General features: G+C 46.7%; 1 protein-coding gene across 3 annotated transcripts in view; it reads left to right on the forward strand.

Moving 5' to 3' along the window:
- The first annotated feature begins 259 nt into the window (after positions 1-259).
- Positions 260-22,420, forward strand: part of Pik3r5 (phosphoinositide-3-kinase regulatory subunit 5) — a 94,188-nt gene continuing 72,027 nt past the window's right edge. For all 3 annotated transcript variants that reach the window (XM_012949787.2, XM_045131936.1, XM_045131937.1), the window contains exon 1: positions 260-390. The gene's annotated coding sequence lies outside the window, so the exon portion shown is untranslated. The remainder of the gene's footprint in view (positions 391-22,420) is intronic.

Here is a 22,420-nt window from a genome sequence, read left to right on the forward strand (position 1 = left end):
TGGGTGCTGGTTCTGGCGCCCCTGTAGCCGCCGCGGTCCACCCGCCAGGGCTAGCATCTTCGCTGGTGCAGCCGCGGCTTCTCCCACGTTGCACCTGCTTGGCGCGCTGAATCCTAGGATGCCTGGACCGGTGCGCGGCCCGCCTGCCTGCGGGACACGGCCCGACCACTAGGGGGCGGAAGAGGCCAACCGGCCGGTAAGTCCCGGGCCCCGCCCTCGACAGCCCCGCCCCCGCCCCCGCCCCCAGCCCCCCTCCCCGGGAAGACTCCAGGCAGGGCAGATGCTGGCACTCGCCGCCCGGCTGCAGCCGCCGTGGGGTGATCCCAGGGCTCACCTGAACTTCAGGGTGTCGCCGCTGGAGAGGGGCTCGGCGCCCGGCGGGGACTGCAGGTGTGTGGCTGGGCATAGGGCGGGTGCCAAGGGCACACGTGGGAGCTCTAGGCACAGCCAGAGCAATTTGGACACCGTCGGAGGGCGGTGTGCTCCGAGAGCCGCCAGTGCAGCGGATAGGCTGGACACTCGGCTGCCTTTTGGTTCCGTGGATATAGTCCACCCTAGGGTCCCCAGTCCGCAAACCCATGCTGCTGACAATCTTGGAGACCGCGAGCGCATCCCGGAACTGTCCATCTTAACCTAGGCGGCTAGTGTGGACCGCCCCGACGTGGCCGCGTGCGCCCGCAGCCTCCTGCTGTCTCAGAGGCGATCTATCCTGTGCCCTGGGAAAAGGGACCTGCCACCTTTGGGCCTCGGAACTTTCTGGGAGTCCTTTGCAATCAGGACCTGGGCATTTTCCTCTTCCAAGCCTCAGGCTGTGCCTTGCTAAAGAGTGTGAGTCTGTAGACGGTGGCTACTGCTGTAAATTGCTAGTTTTGCCCTGTCAGAGAACCGGTGCTTAAATGCTGGTGTTGGCACATTACTACACGTGGGCTTGTGCCTGGGGGTGTGCTGGCCCGTCCCAGGGCAGGAATAAACATCCAAGTAAGTTCAGGACCGTATGGGGAAAGATATTGTTCACAGGGTAAAAGAAGGTGAGATGAAAGCCGCAGGATGTGGTGTGAGGTGAGTTAAGAGAGGAGGGTGGGGTTTTCGGCATAATGAAGGCTAAAAGTAGGCCAAGTCTCTTGAAGGTCTTTTCTGGCCATCCTTTCCTCTGTGTGTGTGTGTGTGTATGTATATATTATGTATATATGTGTATATATGTGTGTGTGTGTGTGTGTGTGTGTGTGTGTGTGTGTGTGTGTATGGTGTGGGTGTGCGTACGCCAAGTCCCCCTGCAACTGCAAGTGAACATCAGATGCATGCACTGCTTTTTGCATCTGACTTTATGTGGGTATTGGGAAGTCAAACCCCAGGCCAGCAGGCTTGTAAGCAAGTGGCTTTAACTGCTGAGCCATCTCTCCTGCCCTGCTCTATCTTCTTATCTATGCTTTCCCTTTGTGGTGCTGTGGACCACTTAGTAAGGCCTGGTTCCCAGAATTGAGCTGCGGTCCTGGAGTGTTCTTTAAAACAGATTCTGGGATGAAGCAATGGCTTGCTGGGTAAATGCAAGGATGAGTGCTGGGTTTGGACCCCTAGAGCCGGTGTACAGCCAGACACTGTAGCAAGAGCATCAAGGACTGGCACCTGAAGTTGTCTTCTGACCATACGCATGCTGTGGCCTGTGCATACACAACACACACCACAAAACAAAACACCCCACAGATTCTCTGGGCCCCAGCCATCCAGTGTGGTTTTCCAGGGATGATGTATAGACTACGTATTTTTCAGTTTATTTAAATGAGTTCCACAAGTGATAATGCTGGAGCCATTACCTGGGAACAATGTGTGATGTGCGAAAGAGACCTCCTTAGTTCCACTCATGGTATGTGCCGGCGGGCTTCTTACTCCGCCTGCCTGCTTCAGGCTTCTTATCTAATACGACTGACCCACAGGGCTGTGAGCAAATGAAAGGCCATTATGTGTGATCAGAATGGCTGCACACATGAAATATTCCACTCATGTTTGTTACAAGGGTGGGCATGAAGGACTTCTTGCCTTCTCAGAGCAGGCTCAGTGGTGCGGGGTTTCACCTAGAAGCTCATAGAAGACAATGAAGATGACTTTGGAGAGTCAAGCTGTCTCTGCTTTAGGATACCTTACTTTTTTTTGGTGGTCTTGAACTCATCAAGTGTTGGGATTAAAGGCATGCACCACCATGCCCGGCCCGCCCTTGCCTTTTGAAGCCTAATCAGCTAAGGCTGTAGGGGCAGGAAGGCTCCAGGTCTCTGTATGCGGGCTCTTCTTGGGCTTTCAAGGATCCCGCTCCCTCGTCTTTAGCTTAGATAGGAGAGATCCATTATTTCCCCTTCCCAAGCTGCACTGGAAAGAAATTATGTCTGCCTCCCTCTTTTTCTTTCCTCCTCCTTGCACATGGTATTTGTTTATTTATTGGATATTTTTGTTTGTGGTACTAGGGATTGAACCTAGGCCCTTACATGCTTGGAAAGTGTTTTACTACTCTACTACTGAACTGCTTCCCCAGCTCCCCACCTTTTAACTTAAAATTTTTATTGTTTTGAGGTAAGGTCATGGTCTTGCTTTAGCCCAGGCTGACGTGGAATTCACTATGCAGTCTTTACCTCTGCTGTCCGAGGGCTGGGATTAAAGGCACATGCCACCACACCCAACCCAGATATATTTTTTTATTTTATTGGTGTGTGTGAGAGAGGGAGGGAGAGAAGAGAGAATATGGGTGCACCAGGGCCTCTACAAACAAACTCAATATGTGTGTGCAACTTGAGACAGTGTCTCTTGCTCTGATTGGCCTTGAACTTTTCTCTGTAGGCCAGGAAGGCTTTTAATTTGTAATCCTCTTGCCTCAGGTTTCTGAGGACCTGGGATTACAGACATCTGCACCACCAAGTCTGGCTTGGATAGTTTTTGGTTTGTGTTTTGAGATAAGGTCTTTTTTTTTTTTTATTGTTGTTTGTTTGCTTGTTGTTTTGAGGTAGGGTCTCACTCTAACTCAGGCTGACCTGGAATTCACTAGTCTCAGGGTGGTCTTGAGCTCTTAGTGATCTTTCTACCTCTGCTTCTTGAGTGCTGGGATTAAAGGCGTGCGCCACCACACCTGGCAAATAAAATAATTTTTAAAAGACGTCTCACCAGGCATGGTGGCGCACCCCTTTAATCCCAGCACTCGGGAGGCAGAGGTAGGAGGATTACTATGAGTTCGAAGCCACCCTGCGAGGCCACCCTGAGACTACATAGTGAATTCCAGGTCAGCCTGGGCTAGAGTGAGACCCTACCTTGAAAAACCAAAACAAAAAAATTATTTTATTTATTTGAGAGAGTGAGAGAGAGAATGGACACACCAAGAGCCTTCTGTCATTGCAAATGAATTTGGCGCATGTGCCACTTTATGCATCTGGCTTTACATGGGTTACTAGAGAATTGAACTCAAGCCATCAGACTTTACATGTAAGTACTTAAAAAATATTTTATATTTATTTGACAGAGAGAGAGAGAGAGAGAGAGAGAGAATGAATGGGCATGCCAGGGCCTACAGCTACTGCAAATGAACTCCATACGCTTGCGCCCCCTTGTGCATCTGGCTAATGTGGGTCCTGGGGAATTGAACTTGAGTCCTTTGGCTTTGCAGGCAAATGCCTTACCCATTCAGCCATCCCTCCAGCCCTACATGCAAGTACTTTTAACTGTTGAGCCATCTCTCCAGCCCTGAAACAATGTCTTATTATATAACCCAGGCTAGCCTTGAATTCACAATCGACTATCTTAGCTTCCAAAGATTAAGATTGTAAGTGTGTATAACTGATCCCAGCTTCCACACATTGCTTTTTGTTTCTCTCAAAAATGATGGAGCAGAAAGTCTTTGGTTGGCAATGGTCAACAAATGTGTTTGGGTTGTCGGCAGTGTGAAGATGAGAGCCAGGGATGGAGGCTGCGGAGGACACAGACTAGTGGAGGCTGTTCCTGCACGCTGGGTTATTGTAAGTCGAGTCCCTGCTGTTAGCTGGGAGGTGGAAGAGAAGAGCCTGTTGCCTTTCCACCTGTAGTTTGGAAGTTCCAGTTCAGCTGAGTAATCAAGCTGGTTGACTTGACCCAAAGAGGCTCACCCCAACCAAGAGACTGAGCTGGCCTACTGAATGGAACCTCTGTGACCCAGATGACCTTCTTGGCCTCAACTGGCAGGCTGAGATCTGGAGTTAATTTACAAAGAGATGACACTTCTAGAGAGAGATTAGAAAATGGTTATGGAGAAGAGGTTTCTTTTCTTTGCCTTTCTTGTCTTTTTGTAGGGCTAAAAATCAAACCCAGGGCCTGTGTATGCTAGATCAAGTCCTCCACCCCTGAGCTCTGTCCTGACCGCTGTTCCTTAATGTGTGTGGCCAATGGTCAATTGCTTACCTACTTTGATTTTTTTAAAAATATGTTTTATTTATTTGAGAGATAGAAAGAGAGAGAGAGAGAAATAGATAATGAGCATGCCAGGTCCTTTAGCCACTGCAAACAAACTCCTGATTGCATGTGCCACCTTGTGCATCTGGTTTTATGTGGGTACTGGGGAATTGAACCTGGGTCCTAAGGCTTTGCAGGCAAGTGTCTTAACCACTAACTCATCTCCCCAGGCCCCTACTTTGATGGGTTTTGAGCCTCTGCTATAAATGAGAGGAGCAGAGGAAGGACTGTAACTGGCTTCTGCTTATTGAGAACACAATACACTACCTACCACGGGCAGCTGTGGGACATGGGAGGGTAATTCCTCAACTTGGAGATGTGCTGCATGTTTTCACCTTTCTCTCTCCTTTCCATTTTCTTCCTTTCTTTCTTTTCTTCCTTCCTTCCTCCCTCCTTCTTTCTCTATGTTTGTTTCTCTCTCTCCCTTCCCTGTCTCCCTGTCTCTTTCTTCTTTCTTTTATTTTCTTTTCTTTCTTTCTTTCTATTTACTTGGGTTCCATGTACCCCAGGCTGTACTCCAACTCCATATATAGGTGAGGCTAGCCTGAACCTCTTGACCCTCCTGCCTCTAACTTCCAAATGTCAGAATTACCAGAAGTAATGAATGAATGTGAGCAGTTTGCTTTCACATTTTAGCAATGTTGAAGTCAAGGTGGCTCTTACTGTCTGTGGCACTATGGTTGCAATAAGCAGCAATATTTCTTTGTTAGCATACAAAATAACAGCTCATCTTAGAATCCATGTGTGGTGGTTTGATTCAGGTGTCCCCCATAAACTTAGGGGTTGTGAATGTTAGCTCCCCAGATGATGGATATTTGGGAATTAATGACTCCTGGAGGGAGTGTATTGTTGGGGGCAGGCTTATGGGCTTTATAGTCAGTTTTCCCATGCCAGTGTTTGGCACACCCTCCTGTTGCTGTGGCCCACCTTATGTTGGCCAGGGGGTGATGTCCACCCTCTGCTCATGCCATCGTTTTCCGCTGCCGTCGTAGAGCTTCCCCTCAAGCCTGTAAGCCAAAATAAATCTCTTCCCAGAAGCTGCTCTTGGTTGGGTGATTTCTACCAGCAATGAGAACTGGGCTGTAACACCATGGCATTGTACATTCTGTTAAACGCAGGGCATATGTTACAGGTTTGGAGTATGCTGTAGCTGTATGAGAACACATAGAATTATGTCACACGTTAATTTTTCAGAATCAGTATCTCCTAAGTACCCTAAATTTCATCGTATCCAGTTTTAAGGAAAATCTTTCCAAAAAATATTGCCTGTCTTAAATATATAGCACATAGGGTCTAATTTCGTTACTTCTTGAGAATTTGATCAAATGTGTTTTAGTTGCCATTGATTTCTTTTTCTGTCTGTCTCTCTCTCTCTCTCTCTTTTTTGTTTGTCTTTTTTAAGGTAGAGTCTTGGGCCCAGGCTGGTCTGGAATTCACTATGTAGCCTTAGGCTGGCCTTGAACTCACCATGATCCTCCTACCTTGGTCTCTCAAGTGCTTGGATTAAAGGTGTGTGGCACCATGCCTGGCCTTTCTTTTTTTTCATTCTCTTTTATTTGATTTTCTTTCTTTAAAATTTATTTGACAGAGAGAGAGAGAGAGAGAGAGAGAGAGAGAGAGAGAGACATGGTGGAGGGAGGCCTCCTGCCCCTGCAATTAACTTCAGACACATGTGCCACTTTGTGCATCTGGATTTACATGGGTACTGGGGAATGGAACTTGAGCCTTCAGGTTTTGAAAGCAAGTGCCTTTAAGGGCTGAGCCATCTCTTCAGCCCCCTTTATACCATCTTTCATCCTTCTTGGTGACCGTTCCCTTTGGCTACGATTTTGTGGTTTTGGGCACTGTGTTAGGCACTTTAGGTCTTTTCACCTTTATGGCCACACCATGAGACAGTTGCAACTATTGTCCCCATTTTACAGATGAGGAGCTGGGGGGGGGGGAACCAAGGCCACTCAGCCAGAAAGGTGCCGAAGCTGGGCTGACTGGCATCTCCTTTTGACGGGAGATGAGCAAGCTCGAGTGTAGCCTGAGTGTAGAGAGCGTGCCGTGCGTTCCTGGGCATGGGTGGTGGCCATCTGCGGATTGTTTTCTTTAGTTGCCTGTGGGCTGGCAGCCAGGCCCTGGATTCTGAGCTTATTTATTAGGTGACCTCTGCAGGAGAAAGCTGTCAGTGTCACAGGGGGGTGATGAATGGGAAAAAGTCAATGAAGTCCATGTCATAGAACAGATAACTGGTCCTCTGTGAGTATGCTAAGTACGTCAGTTGGTCCCAGATATTGGCTGTTAGAGCATGGCCCCAATGAGCCGTGGCCTCTGTACTGTTCCCATGGTGATGGAACATCACAAATCTGAGCAAGTTCCTTTTTAGCTGAATGCTTGCAGAGCTGTCCTTGTCCTCCACTGAGGCTCAAGGTCTCCTGCCACCCAGCCTAGGTCCCCCTGCCTGTTTCCTCTTATGAAGCTTGGGCAAGACCTCTGTGGCTTTGCAGGTGTTGTCCCGTCTCCCTAGATTGCCCTTCCCTTCCTCCACCTGCCTGGTGAACTGCAAATTCTTTTCTCAATGCACAGTTTAAGTTTCATCCTCTCAATTCTTCTTCCCCAACCTGCACCCTTCTCCCATAGCACAAGATGACTGCCCTGCTGCGTCCTGGAATACAGGAGCTGACCAAGGACCCGACACAGTGATGACCCACTCATGCCCAGCGTGGCTTCAAGCCATCACCTGAATCTGCCTGGGATCTCACAGGCAATAACCCTCCATGCCCCCATCCCCTGTAGAAGCTGCCTAGATGGGGGACAGTGTGGGGTTACAATAGGGTGGAGTCCCCAGAGACCGTTGTGCTTTTCATTTTCATTCTTCTAGAATCTTGTTGTTATTGATCTAGGCAAATGAGTTTGTGTGGTTTCTTCATGTGTGGTGCGGGGCGGGGGAAACAAGGCTGGGGTGTGAGGAACAGAGGTGGCTTCCAGCCTCTTTATGCTGTTTGTAACCTCATTCTTCTACTCCTAGCCATGTGACCTGTCTGGGTGTCATTTTCCCTAGCTGTACGATGACAGTGGGGCTGCATAACCTTCCACACTTAGCGCATGAGCTCATGTGCTCAGCACTTCGGTGTGGAGCACCTTCGGTGTGCAGGCATGGGCCCGGTCTGAGGACACTGACCAGTGAAGCATCGTTCTTATCTTCGTGAGGACACCAACACACAGATCATTTAATTATAACCATGAGAAGAATTATGGGATACTGAGATATTATGGAAAGGGAGCCTGATACACTTTGGGGTTAAGTAAAAAATTCATATTTGACTTGAGAGCTATGAAGTAATGCTTAAAAGTTTTAAATTCCAGATACTTGCTTAAGGCTCTGGAGTGCCTTCTCCCATGTATTCTTTGCAACAACCCCGGGAGGCATCATCTCCTGTGAGATTAGGTACCATAGCTGCTAGCAATGACTTAATTCCATGTCTGGCATAGAACAGAGACTCATTCTAATAATCTTTTTTTTTAATTTTTAAATTTTTATTAACATTTTCCATGATTATAATCGTTCTAATAATCTTTCCCCTATCCATACACCAAGATCTAGCTTATGGGCATTAAGGTCCTAACTGTCATTATTAGGGCTCCCTTTTCTTTTTCACTGCTCATTACCAGAGATCTGTCTCACTCAGGACACGCAGTATTCATGCTTCTCCATCAACAGCTCAGGGAGTCTCCGTCCATCCAACACTCCACTCACAGTCAGCCTTGCCTTTGCCCTGTCCCACTTGGGAGCTGCTGTTCTTATCAGGCTCAGCAACCCAGCACTTGATTCCCCTATTGTGTAAGAAGTCTCTTGGTCAGCTTCCACATCCTTCTCAAGTTGAGCTCCCATGGCCTAAAGTCCATGCAGATACATAAGTTGGGTGTCTGGTTGATTATTTGTTCCTGTGTGGCTCCGTGGTGTGGCTTCTTGTCAGGAAAATCTTCACACAACCACTTCCCACCCAACCTAGCCAACACGGCCAACCTCCTTCTAGACATTTTAGTTAGATCATATCTAAACCTACAGCTCTTCCAGGAGTCTCAAACTCTGGCTTGTGGGCCCCCTTGGAAAACTGATGGAAGTGATAGGTCCATAAGAACATGTGGACATGCGAACACACTCATGCTTTTGTTTGCATAAAATTACGTGATCTTAGATGTCAACCACTGGCTTCCATACATGCATACACATGCAGGTGCACCCATGCCACATATACGCACATGCACGTACATGCCCCCACACACATGCAAAAAGCAAACACAGATATTCCAGGGTCTTCTCATATCTCAGATCAAGGAGTCTAAAAAAACCCCTGTGTTCTAGAAAACATGATTGTCTCTACACATCTGTTATAAAAGGCAAACTGGGTGTGGTGGTGGATAATGAAAACTTTAGGGGACATCCCTAGTGACCATCCCTGTGACTCACTGGTGAGCCTTTGGGGTGGTATGGTGGGGGACTAAGCTTTGTGATCATACACTGAGCTACCAGCGTGCACATTTTCTGGATTTTGCTTTTTGAGGCAGTGTCTCGCTATGTAGACCAGATTGGTCTATACTCACAATGCTCCTGCCTCAGCCTTCTGAGCGCTCAGATTATAGGTATGTGGTACCATGTCTGACTGCCATTTTCTGGATTTCTTATAGCTTGGAATCCAACTCATTTCTAAGATGGTGGATGAGCATTGCCTTTGCAATAGCATCCTGACAAGAATGGTTGCTTCCCAACCAGAGAGCTGGATTTATGGCCAGGACCAAAGGACAGAAAATGTGGGCACTGCTGGTTCTTTGTCACACATATGTAGGACCTCCTTTGTTCCTAGAGACTGACTTGACCTTAGGACTTTATTCCTTTGATGTGGTCATGATTCATTAGAAGCAAAGTAATGTGGCTGAAGGATGCTTTCTTCGGTCCCTCATTTGTAAGGAATTTTAAAGCATGAGTGAATCATTAAAAGTTTTTGAATTCATTTCTAAACATCTGTTAAGAACTGCTTGGATGGATTTGTGATTCATCATGTTATTAACTTCCTCACATTGAGCCTTCCTCACCTTTCTGAAATGAACTCAGTTCAGTCAAGATATTTTATCCTTTTAAATACAATGCTAGGTTTGGTTGGCTGAAGTCTTCTTTTGGACTTTTGCATCTATAGTCACACGTTACCTTACCATCATTATCACAAACAGCTGAAATAACTGATTTGTAAAGGAAAAAGGTTGGTTTATTTTGACTTCCAGTTTTGGAGGCTTCGGTCCATAATTGGTTTATTTCATTGCTTTGAGTCTGTGGGGAGAGGGAAGGTCATGTTAAATCCCCTGGTAGACAGAACTGCTCACTTCATGGCTGGGAAGCACAGAGAGAGAGAGGAAAAGTTTGAGTTCCTACAGTCCCCTACAAAGGGGCATCCCCAGTGATTTAAAGATTTCCCACTAGCCCCACCTCTTAAAGGTTCCATCATCTCTCAAGACAAAGCCTTTAGCATATATACCTTTGGGGGCATTTAAGGTCTAAATTATTTTAACTTCAAGTGATTTTGCCCTCTGCTTGCTTGTTTCCTTCCTTCCTCATTCCCTCCTTCCTTCCTTCCTTCCTTTCTCTCTTTCTTTCCTTCTTTCTTTCTTTCTTTCTCTTCTTCTTTCTTTCTTTCTTTCTTTCTTTCTTTCTTTCTTTCTTTCTTTCTTTCTTTCTTTCTTTCTTTCTTCTTTTTGGTTTTTTAAAATAGAGTCTTGCTGTAGCTCAGGCTGACCTGAAATTCACTATGTAGTCTCAGGGTCATGGTGATCCTCCTACTTCTGCTTACCAAGTGCTGGGATTAAAGGCATGTGCCACCATGCCCGGCTTTAAAAAAATATTTTATTGATTTATTTTCAAGGAGAGAGAGGTGTGGAGGGGGGGAGGAAACAGAGAGAATGGGTGTGCCAGGGCCTTGAGCTTTTGTAAACAACTCCAGATGCATGTGCCACTGTGCATCTGGCTTTACATAGGCACTGGAGAATTGAACCCAAATCATCAGGCTTTCTTTTTCTGTACTGCATCAATGCCTGGTATGTTGGCTTTGCAAAGCGAATTTGCAGGCAGTTGTTTTCTCCTGAGCCTGAGGACAGCTTACAGAATAGGGTCGTGGTCTGTCCTTTGAAAGTCAGGAGGACCAATCCCAACGGTTCTTTGGTCCTCTGCTGGCTTCCCATTCCCCAAGCTCTTCTCTTCCCCAGTCCTCCTGGGTATACATCCTACCCATCTATAGTCTTCAGTGCCCTTCAGCTGACACCTAAGAGCCATCTTTATTCTTGGTTCCAGCAGTTAGCCTCTGAGTCTCCATTTTACATACTACTTACCTTATGGGAAGACCATTTTCACACAGAGTTGGGTGAATCTCTTCATTCCTTTTGGAAACTGATCAATAGCCCACTTTATGCCCAGAGAAAGGGGATAGATGACATAATATGAAATGATTAAAACGACAGAAGTCTTTTTCTAAGAAGAGACACATAATATTTGTTTTCATGTTTGAAGGGCAGCATCCTTTGAAAAAAGTGAAGGTCATTTCCCAGGATGGAAAAAGAATCACGGTGGGGAAATGGAAATGAAATAGACTTCAGCCCACTTCTAGGAAGGTCTTAAAGAAATTCAGAGCAGCTTACATGGTGCCAGGAGTTCCCCATCAGTGGAAGCATTCAGGGAAAATATGTGTTGGTGGCAATGATAGCTGTGAAAACGGAGTCTCAGATAGCTCTGGATCTCTAATTCATAGTACCGTGTCTGATTAATTGTGTGAAAGATTGTTCTAGGGCTGGAGAAGTGGTTTCGTGGTTAAGGCACTTGGACTACATGGGAAGTACCAAGTCAGCTGGAGTTACATAACAAGACCTTGTCTTGAAAAAAGTTGATTTTGGCTGGAGAGATGGCTCAGCAGTTAAGTGCTTGCCTGTGAAGCCTGAAGACCCTGGTTCGAGACTTGATTCCCCAGGACCCACATAAGCCAGATGCATAAGGTGGTGCATGCATCTGGAGTTCATTTGCAGTGGCTGGAGGCCCTGATGTACCCATTCCCCCCCCCCCCGTTGCTCTCAAATAAATAAATAAAAATAAACAAAATAATTTGAAAAAAAGAAAGAAAAAAAACCTGATTGTTCTGAAAACATAACTTAAATGTAAGAAGCTTAGTGGCCTCGAATGAACAAATCCTAAAGCTGGGCAGTTCCCTGAAAATCCTGCAGCCTGCTGGGCATGGTGGCACACACCTTTAATCCCAGAACCCAGGAGGCAGGAGGATTGCTATGAATTCAGGGCCAGCCTGGGACCACAAAGTGAGTTCTAGGTCAGTTTGGGCCACTTTGAAAAACAAACAAAAAAAATCCTCCAGCCCTGCTTCATGGTGTACCCCAGAGCAGAAGTACCCTGGATATTAGAAGACACCACCATGTATGGCAATTCCCCCACTGGTCACATCCCAAGCTGGAAGTATGGGCTCTATTTTTTTTTCTTTTTTTTGGTTTTTCGAGGTAGGGTCTCACTCTGTTCCAGGCTGACCTGGAATTAACTATGTAGTCTCAGGGTGGCCTTGAACTCTCAGTGATCCTCCTACCTCTGCCTCCCCAGTGCTGGGATTAAAGGCGTGCGCCACCACGCCCGGCCCTCTATTTGTTTTTGTTTTTGTTTTTTCTTAGCTTCCTCTAACATCTGGCGAAATGAACTCATTGGACCCTACTTAAAGTCACCTTCTTCTGGGCTGTGCTTCCATGGCCCAGCTATCGAACCACATTAACCTGGGGTTGGACAGCCTTCTATTTGTGGAGCCTTGGAGTCAGTGTTTCATTAACCTGGGAACTTTATATTCACTTCTGTACCAACATCCTAGGAGATTCATTTTGAGAAAACTAGAAGCTCAGAGTTCTCCTTGGTCTTTTACTATTCTTGAGAGAGCTCTGGGGGCTATGGGTGATATTCAGGCTGCAGGAGGAAATATAGATGTGATCTCTCATCTTTTTCCATAACTCTTCTCTATCTGAGTCAGGCCTCCTGGACCAGTGGCCACTAGGATTCTGACCTGGGAGTTTCTAAAGACTGCTGTTGGGAGTAGCTTATGGAGAGGAGCTGCTCTTCCCCTTCTGGTGTCCCCTTATGGCAGTACGCCCTGAGACTACAATCTCTCTTCAGATCACAATGGTGGCAGTCCCTACCTTCAACCTACCCTCCTCAATTGAATGACTTCCTCTAAGGTCTGGTTGGCAAATTCCAATGGCCTTTTCCTAATCTGGATCTTTCTGGGCTCTCTTTTTTTCCTTTTAATTTTTGTTTTGTTTTTTTTGAGACAGCCTCACTATGTAATCCAGATTGGTCATCAATCCTAGGACATGTACCCTGAGCCCCGCTTCCTAAGAGCTTCAAAGAATCTGATGCCCACTGCGCTGACCTGGCACTTTCCCCTTCCACTCATTCCTCTAGCCAGTCTTCTGCTGACTTCTCCCCTCTCCCTCTCCCCAGATAAGCTTTTCCCTCTCACCCCAACCCTTGTCTCCAAGGACACGGTGGTGGTTTCCTCAGACACTGTTTGAGTGTAAACACACATCAGCAGCCTGGCATGCTTCCTCTGCAGACTTCCCCGTTTCTGTCTGTGCTGCATCCAACTCTAGTCTTCAGAGTTTGCCATTGTCTCTGAGGCTGCCTGCATCTCCCTAGTTCTCTACTCTCCAGCCAGTTTCGATGATGTCCCTGAGCCTGGGGCTCTTTGCATCTCTCACTTCCCTATGCTCTTCTTTGCTTTCTTCACTGGACACCCATGGGGGCCTTCAGCCTAGGCTCTTCCTTGCTCTACCAGGAGAGTCCTCCCCTGAGAACACCTCCGTCACCATTCCAAAAGCCTGCGATGGCATCCCACTGCACAGGGAAAGTCTTGAGTCCTCAGTCTTCTGCTCAGGGTTCAAAGTTGAATCCCACTTGGTTCTACACAAATTGTCATCCTCGCCTCTGGCCAGCTGCTTGACTCAATTTCCCCAAGGCTAATGTATTTTACCTGTCATCTCCTCCTGATAAAGAAATGTTCCCAAGAATTTTTTTTCCACTGATGCCCACTCCAGTGCTTATCCGGGCCAGCACTTGGCTACGTCAGTCAACAGTTGCTGACTGCCCTGTGGAGCTGCCAGTACAAGGCAGGGCTGGGATTTAGCCATGGGTGACTGGTGCTGGGCACCTTAAGTTGCCGCCATCTGAGATCTTTGTGGGATTCACTGAAACCCCTCAGGGGCCAGCATCTCACCAGCTTCCCTAGGGCAGCTGACAGGCTTCAAACACCTGTGTAGCGCTTTCCAGTAACAAGACAAGGCAGATGTCCTCTGAGGACTGCTTCACACCCCAAGATCCCTGGCCGGCCCCAGGTGTTGAGACCCTTTGGGGATCTTCTCACCACCGTCCAGTTCATTCAGCATTAGGACAGCACTTCACCATGTCCTTGAGCCGTACAGGCCTCATGAGTGAGCAGAGTGACAAGCCACTCCCAGTCCGGTGACAGTTTGTGCACAGGAGCCTGGGGAAGTGTCTTTTTGCAACACAGTGTTTACAAGGCTCAGGGACTTCCTGTCCCGCCTACCCGGCAGGCTGTGGTGCAATCCAAGAAGTGTTTTCAGGGGAGGGAAGCAAAGCCATGGTTGAGGGGATTTCTAATTTTTCAGACATCTCCAGGAGTGCCTAGCCCACTTCACCCCAGAGGGGGTCAAGGGAGATGCCAAATGCAGAGGTTTAAATTGGGAGGGAAGAAAGCGTTTTTTGTTGTTGTTTTTATCTTGGCCTTTATAGCTTGTAAAACCACAAAGCGTTTTTCACAGATACAGCTTGGGGAACCCTTCAGAACAAGAGCAAAAAAGACTTCCTTCTCCAACTCCAGGCATCATAAACAAGGGCAAGGTTCTCTTGCCTTTTTCTTTTTTCGTCTCCCTCCCTTCCTCACTCCCTCTTCTATCACTATATTTTCTTTTTCTTCCTTTTCATGTCACAGCAGACTTCTTTACACACAGGAGTGTTTTCACATGGTGACCCACAGGGCACAGGGTCTCCCTTCCTCCCTCCCTCCAGCAGTCTCCTTTCTTGTCCTGAGGGAGAGGAGAGTTGTGTTTTGGAGAGGAAGGGGAGCTCCCTGGGGGAACAAGTGAACTGTGGAAAGTATTCTGTCTGACATATCCCGCCCCCTCCTGATTCAGGGCTCATGGGGATGGAGAGTGCCACACCCCTGTTCACACCTGCCACATGGCCAGCAGGGGGTGTGTGTGTGGGGGGGGTACTGTTGATACTTACCTCCCTGCTTCCTTAAATGGCATGGCAGTCCTGAGCAACTACTCCTTTACCTGGACCTATTGTTGTGTCCCCAGTAAGAACATGAAGTTGTCTCCCAGCTCTGATGTAAATACCTGGAAAAATCTTGGAAGGTGCCTTGGAATCTCTTGGCCTTGTGGATAGGAATGACCTCCATGTTCCTACAAGTGAGGGAACGAATGGATGATCAAAAGAGGGGTCCCACCTGCCCAGCTCACTTCAGAAGATCTGAGAGTGATTTCCAGGGTGCATTCTTTCTCTGAACTCACTAGAGCAAGGATGGCATGTATGAGCTGCCTGGCCACAGGGCTGAGGTGTGAAGGCTTGTGGCTCTCTGACACACTGGCCTGAGGGTCATCCTGCAAAAATATTGTTTGTGTAAAGAGGTTGTCTGTAAAGTATAAAGGAAGGAAGGAAGAAATTAGAGATAAGGGTATATTTTTTTCAAAAAACTTTATAGTAAAAATGTATTTGATGGGCTGGAGAGATGGCTTAGCAGTTAAGCGCTTGCCTGTGAAGCCTAAGGACCCGGGTTTGAGGCTTGATTCCCCAGGACCCATGTTAGCCAAATGCACAAGGAGGCGCACGCATCTGTAGTTCATTTGCAGCGGCTGGAGGCCCTGGTGTGCCCATTCTCTCTCTCTCACTTTCTCTCTAGCTGCCTTTCTCTCTGTGTGTCGTTCTCAAATAAATAAGTAAAAAAAAAAAAAAAAAAAAAAACAACAAAAAACAAAAAAAGTATTTGGTTATTGGGCATTATGATGCATACATGTAATCCCTGTGAAGGAAGAACTGGAGTAAGATAGCTTTTTAGAGGCAATTAGTCAGAAGTCCAAAGACAGAACTAGGAGCTGCCGCTCTGCTCATCCTGGCAAAACTGGATTGTGCATCTGATCATGTCTCATCGAAGATGGCTGCCAGTGGCCCTCCCCAGTAGCCTTTTTTTCCTCAGCTTAGCTTCTCTGAATCAGCCCCCTGAGTTCATGAACCGATCAAGTCATGGCCCCTGGGTCAGCCCTTTGAGTCCACAAACCAATCAGGCATCTCTTTACACACCTGCATGTGATAGCAAGGCTCTCTCTAATTGGGCATCTGTTCCACATAAAGGAGGTTAACCAGGTGGGCCAGGCCTCTGTTTTTCCTCCCTGTACTCTTCCTTGACATGTGTGTAAGTGTGTCACTCCCCAGCTGGGAGGGGGAGAGCACGTCTTTCCCCTTGGGTATTTTCCTGCTTGCCTTCTACTTGCTTTGGGGTACTTTCTCACTTTGAGTACATGTATGATTTTTCTGAGTCCTTTACTAATTTTTCATCCTCCCTGTCTTTTATAGGACAAGATCTTTTGCTTCTTTTGCTTTGCCTTCCACAGGGAGGGGGGGTAGTGTGCATGTGCCTCCTCCAGAGCCCTTTAGCTCCCAGAGATTTCTCTGTGATAGAAATTTTCTCAGTCTCTTCCCGTTCCCTTTCCAGGTGGGCAAGGACGAGAACTCTCCTCTGACTTAAGTCTTTCAGCTAGCCTAGCCACTTCCCTGGATCTTAATTCCCCTTACAATGAACCTCATAATTCATGATTTCTCCCTAAATAAACTTACTATTCATAACTTACTCTCTTCTGTCTGTTTTAGCAATTCTAAGGACCAAGAGTTTGGGTTCACAGCCTCTCCCTGAACCCCCAAATCCTGCCTAACCAGCACTTTGTAGACTGAAGCAGAAGGAGGGATTGCCATAGTCTGAGTCTATGTAGACATTTTCTCAAAAACAAACAGATGGACTGACCCACAGAAAGACAGATAATCTACTTGAGAAAGGCAGAGGTTTCCCGGAGGGGTTTGTGGAGGAGGGAGTGAATAGAGTAGAACTAGCCTATTGGTATCCCGAAAGTACGTTTCTGAACTTGTAGGCAAAAGATCTCATGCCCAGAGCATGTGAGATATTTGGCATTAGGTCAAGAGGTTGTTCCAGAAGGTACTGAGTCAAAACAAGGTGATAGAGATTAGCACAGTACTGGGCTGAATACTGTTGCAACAGACAAGGACGGGTGTCACCAACTGCCCCCCCCCACCCACCGCTTCACTCATCCTTGGTCCAAGGCTCTTGAGATGGATGTAGCTGGTGGATAAGGCCCTTTAGGCCAAGGCTGAGCTCCATTGGCCTCCCAGCAGGCTTCCTGAGGGGCCTTGTGGGGGCTGTGGTCAGGACGGGATGATGGGTACAGGGCCCCCTTGGTCTGAATCTCAGTCTCCTAGGCCCATCTTCCTTCTCCACCCATCTAGTGTCTTCAAAGATGGGGATCATTTCTTGCTGGCTATAGTGCTCCTAACACCATCTCTGAAAATGATGGTGGGAACATTAATTTCCCTAAAGCATCTACTATTATTTGAGGCAGAAAAGTTTTGAGATGCCCACCAGTTATTCTCACAGATAGGAATTAATGAGGTTACTGAAACGAGAACCCTCTCACCTTGAATTGTTTTAGCATTACTTGGCTGACCCTGTGTGCACCAAAAAAATGCCTGGCCTGAAAACCACTGAGTCTCTGCTGCCGCCTCTGGAATACATGACGTAACAGAGGCCATCCATGAGAAAGTTCTGCCATCTCTCTGGAGAATTACTTCTCTCTCTCTCTCTCTTTCTTTGTGTGTGTGTGCATACGCATGCCACAGCTCACATGGGGAGATAAGAGGACAACCTTGGGTGTTGGTCCTCTGCTTCTACCTTGGCTAAGACAGAGTCTCTCTTGTTATTTGCTGCTGGGAAGGCCACACTAGCTGTCTTATTAGTTTCAGAATTCTGACACTGCCTTCCATTGCCATAAGCTCATTAGGATATTATGAACTCATGCCCCACTGCCTGGCTTGATCTGGGTACTGGGGATCCAAAATCTAGTCATCAGGCTTGCCAAACAAGTACCTTTAACCACTGAACAATCTCCCTAGTCCGTGACTCTTCTTTTTGGTGTGTGTATATAGTCAGTGTGTGTGTGTGTGGTATATGTGATGTATACACGTGTGTGTACATACACACCCCATGATCCCATGCACATGAGTACAGATACCAAAGGTATCCTCTCTCTCTCTCAATCTCTCTTTTTTGGGGGAGGGGGTTTGAGGTAGGGTCTCACTCTAGTTCATGCTAACCTGAAATTCACTATGTAGTATCAGGGTGGCCTTGAACTCACAGCGATCCTCCTGCCTCGGCCTCCCAAGTACTGGGGTTAAAGGTGTGCACCACCACACCTGGCTCAGGTATCCTTCCCTTATTGCTCATTCGAATATTTCCTAGACATAGGGGTCTATCCCTCAACCTGTGGCTGCTGTCAGTTAGCCCCAGAGATTTTCCAGTTCCATCTCCCGTGTACTGGCACTCTCATTCTTTCTGCTGTGGAATAAGCCCTATTACAAACATGAAGAGTTATGGAGAGATGGCTTAGTGGTTAAGGCGCATGTCTGCGAGGCCTAAGGACCCAGGTTCGATTCTCCAGGTCCCACGTAAGCCAGATGCACATGGTGGCACATGCATCTGGAGTTCGTTTACAGTGGCTAGAGACCCTGGAACACCCATTCTCTCTCTTTCTCTCCCCCTCCCATGCCTCTAATAAATAAATAAATAAAAATAAATCTTAAAAAAAACATGAATAAAAGCTGGGTGTGGTGGCGCATGCCTTTAATCCCAGCCCTCAGGAGGCGGATCGCCATGAGTTTGAGGACACCCTGAGATGACATAGTTAATTCCAGGTCAGCCTGGACCAGAGTGAGACCCTAACCAAAAACAAAAACAACAAAAAAATAAAGAGTAAAAGAGTACAAATAACATGAGAGGCTGGGGAGATGGCTCAGTGGTTAAAGTGCTTGCTTGCAAAGCCTTCTGTCCAGGGTTCAATTCCTCCCACACAAACCTGGATGCAAAAAGCTGGTACATGAATCTGGAGTTTGTTTTCAGTGGAAAACTGGTGTGCACATGAACACACAAATATATACATACATTTAAAAAAGGATATGCTATACCAAAAGATGGAATTAACTCAAGTATCTAATGCTGGACACATGGAAAACTAAAACGTAGCCTGGCATGATGATGCATACCTTTAATCACAGCATTTGGGAGGAAAGGGTAGGAGGATCACTGTGAGTTTGAGGCCACCCTGAGACTACATAATGAATTCCAGGTCAGCCTAGACTAAAGTGAGACTCTACCTTGGAAAACTGAAAAAAAAAAAAAAGAAAAGAAAAGAAAAGTGTATATTTATACCATTATATGTTCCTTAACCCTAGAAAGGAATGGTACAATGTAGATGAACCTTGAAGGCATTCAAGTGTGTCAAACCATTTGATTTTGTAACACAATATAATTGATAAAATTCATGCTCAAGAACAGCACAATTGAGATACAGTGTGTGTGTGTGTGTGTGTGTGTGTGTGTGTGTGTGTGTGTGTGTCTGTCTGTCTGTCTGTCTGCCTGCCTGCATTCATAGCAATCCATGGCTGCATATGGCCTGCAAACCACATTTTGTCAGGCCTGAAAGTGAAATAAGCCAAACACAAAAGGACGGATACTGTTTAGTTCCATTTATGTAAGCTAGTTAGAGCAGTCAAACTCACGGGGAAGGAGAGGATATGAGAGAGACAGACAGGGGTGAGGGAAGTGGGAAATGGGGTTCCTTGCCACTGATGTTGTAAGAAATGTGGGAAGGTGAAAAAAAAAACTGGGGATGGAGGACGGGAGGCTGTACGTAATTGTGAATATGCTCCATGCCACTGAACTGAAAAGCGCATACATGAAATAATGAAGTTTCAAAAATTGTGTTTATCTTACCACAGGCTTTCTTTCTTTCTTTCTTTTCTTTTCTTTTTTCTTTTTTTGGTATTTTGAGTTAGGGTCTCACTGTAGCCCAGGCTGACCTGGAATTCAGTATGTAGTCTCAGGGTGGCCTCGAACTCACAGTGATCCTCCTACCTCTGCCTCCCGAGTGCCGGGATTAAAGGTGTGTGCCAACATGCCCGGCTTACCACAGCTTTTATTTTTTAATTTATTTTTTTAGTGACATGCTGAATGGGTCCAATAGCAGAGATTTCTGCTAAGGATAAACATAGGCCACTCCCTTTTGAATGCATTTACTAAGTCAGCAATGAAGTCATCTGTCTGTGCGACCGTCCAGCTCACGTATTTTTATATTGTCAGAAAACTATGGCAAGAATTGCTAAAATTCGGGTATGTTGCTTTTGTGGCATTTTGTCCTGTCGCTTGTTTAATTGTGACTCCACGGATCCCTTGTCTCCACTGGCAGTCCCGGGGTCCCCTCCTTCATGTTTGGACTCTCTTCAGGTACACAGAGAGCACTGCTCTTTTTCTGTTCCCCAAAATGAGGACGGCCTTTTCTAATCCGTGTCTGTCTCTGACTTTCATTTGCTCCAATTTTACACTGTCAGAAGTGGCTTCTTTCACAGCCTTCAGTTTCTTTATGTGTCTGAGATGTTTTTATCTGCCCCAAGTAACCCCAAACTCAGGTTAAGCACCAGGGGCTGGGGCATAGCTCTGTGCTAGAGAGCTTGCCTAGCATGTGCAAGATCCAAGGCCTCGGAATTCATCCCTAGCAACACACACACACACACACACACACACACACACACACACACACACACACAGAAAACTCAATGAGACTCTATTTGACTGCAGGTCCTTTAACATCAGAACCTTTCCCCCTGACAGTCTACCTCTACTCTATGGTTGTGTAATGTTCTAAATCTCAAGACTAGTGTGTCATTCACCAGGTCAAAATTTAGTGATGGCTCCACGTAGTCCTTGGGTAAGCTCTTCTGCACCCACCTTGGCATACAAACCCATCTACAGTCTACCTCCAGCCATGGCAACTTAATATTCCAGCATGCACCATGTCGCACATCATCCTGTCATAGGGCTGCATGACTGACAGCGACCCAAGAGAACTGTGCTGTCTCATGTCCCTTGTTAGATGTCACTAGGGCAGCTCTTCCTTCTGAAGATTTTTCTAGAAGCCACCCTTCTGAAGAAACTTCACACTCTAGTCTTGATCACACCTGCCCCATAATCACCTCCACGGGCACAGACACCTAATCTCTGGGGTCATTTCTAGTTGGCTGAGTTATAGGGCCATCATGGAATGATCTGTAGTGAGACCAGTGCGCGGGTTTTCATCATATTGGCTTTCATTGCCATGAGTAGCTGTGAGTGTTCTCCTTGCTTTGCAACTCCACAGACGCTCCGTGTTTGCCAGCTTCTTCATTCCAGCCATGTTGCCAGGGATGTAGTGGTATTGAAGAGTGGTTGGAATTTGCATTTCCTTTCTGACTAATGAAATTGAGCACCCTGTATGTTTAGAGGCCAGTTGGATTTGGATATCTGCTTTTGCGAAGTGTCTATTCAGGTCTCTTGCACATTTTTTATAGCCTTCCTCCTGTTTTACAGTTTTGTTGCTGTTCCTCCCATGATGTTGTACGGTGATTGCTCAGGGTCCATCCTCCTCCCTGACCGTGAGATCTATGAGATTTCTGAACTCCAGTGTCTAGGGCAGTTCCTCAGGTCTGAGACCTTCAATACACATTTCCTGTGGGCAGAACAAATCATCTTTCATCCACACTTTGGGCCCAGCAGCTGTTCTCCTTGAGGGAAAATGAGGAGGGCAAATGAGAGTGGAGTCCTTCTTTCTGTCAGGCATCTGTGACTGTCCAGGCTGACAGTCCCAGATTCGGAAAGGCCCTTCCTGTGTCTGTACCGCTCCTCTCAAGCCTTGCTCATGTTCTGTATGCTGCTCATGTCAGGGTCCTTACTTCTATCTCTGTCTCTCTCTTTCTATACATACACATACACACACATATATATACCAGAAACTTCCACTGGCCTCTTTTCAGTCCTGCCTTCCTCCCCCACAACAATCAATGCCTGTACCTTCAAGTTTTAATGTTCAGTTTTCTTTTCCCATAAGCCATCCTCTAATTCCGGACCTCTTCAGATCTGCTTCCTCAAACTCTGTTGACTTATGACTGGCATGTTTTTTTTTTTATAATGACTATAAAGTTTGACGTGATATGGTCATTTTGCTCCTCGTTTTCTCCTTATTTCTAGTTTATGAATCTTGCATTGTGGTTAGAATTAAAGATAGTGTCTGTGACTTTCCAAGAGATGAGAGAACCAGGGAGCATGCATTTGTCAACCTAGTGGACCTTCCAGCTGCTCATGTTTGGACCTTGGTTCTGGGTCACTTTTTTGCCCCAGCTGAGAAGGCAACATCTTGACCTATGTTCCTGTGTGCTTGTCTCCTCTTTTATCTTCATTTAGACCTCCTTGTCATTGACCCAGCCAGCCAGCAGATATGTCAGGCATCTCTCTGTGTGCTTACAGAATTTCCATTCTAGTAGGGCCAAGTGAGAAGCAGATAGAAAGCATGAAGAAAAAGTCAAACATACAGTGAGTCAGTTGGTGATGGAGATGTGGAAAGAAGTATGGTAGGTGGTGCTAGATATAGAACTTGAGAACATAATATAAACACCAGAGAAAGGAGAGGGAGTAATCCAGTAGATATCTGGGGAAAGAACCTTCCAGGCAGATGGAATAGCAGGTGCAAAGGTCCCAAGGCAGGAGCATGTCTGCTGTGCTGC

Source organism: Jaculus jaculus, chromosome 12, assembly GCF_020740685.1.
Source record: "Jaculus jaculus isolate mJacJac1 chromosome 12, mJacJac1.mat.Y.cur, whole genome shotgun sequence".
Taxonomy (NCBI): Eukaryota; Metazoa; Chordata; class Mammalia; order Rodentia; family Dipodidae; genus Jaculus; species Jaculus jaculus.